Here is a 571-nt window from a genome sequence, read left to right on the forward strand (position 1 = left end):
TGATAATTGACTCTCTCTGCTTGACTTATTTCACTCAGCATAATCTCTTCCAGTCCCGTCCATGTTGCCACAAAAGTTGGGTATTCATCCTTTCTGATGGAGGCATAATATTCTATAGTGTATATGGACCACATCTTCCTTATCCATTCATCCATTGAAGGGCATCTTGGTTCTTTCCACAGTTTGGCAACCGTGGCCATTTCTGCTATAAACATTGGGGTACAGATGGCCCTTCTTTTCACTACATCTGTATCTTTGGGGTAAATACCCAGTAGTGCAATTGCAGGGTCATAGGGAAGCTCTATTTTTAATTTCTTAAGGAATTTCCACACTGTTCTCCAAAGTGACTGCACCAACTTGCATTCCCACCAACAGTGTAAACAAGATACAAAGTCAATGTACAGAAATCAGTGGCTTTCTTATACACTAACAGTGAAAATACAGAATAATATTTTTTAAATAAATGTTTGCCTCTTAAAAAACCAACAGTGTAAACAAGATACAAAGTCAATGTACAGAAATCAGTGGCTTTCTTATACACTAACAGTGAAAATACAGAATAATATTTTTT

The sequence above is a fragment of the Enhydra lutris genome, unplaced genomic scaffold (genome assembly GCF_002288905.1).
Source record: "Enhydra lutris kenyoni isolate GAN:26980312 unplaced genomic scaffold, ASM228890v2 scaffoldscaffold67, whole genome shotgun sequence".
In the NCBI taxonomy this organism is placed as follows: domain Eukaryota; kingdom Metazoa; phylum Chordata; class Mammalia; order Carnivora; family Mustelidae; genus Enhydra; species Enhydra lutris.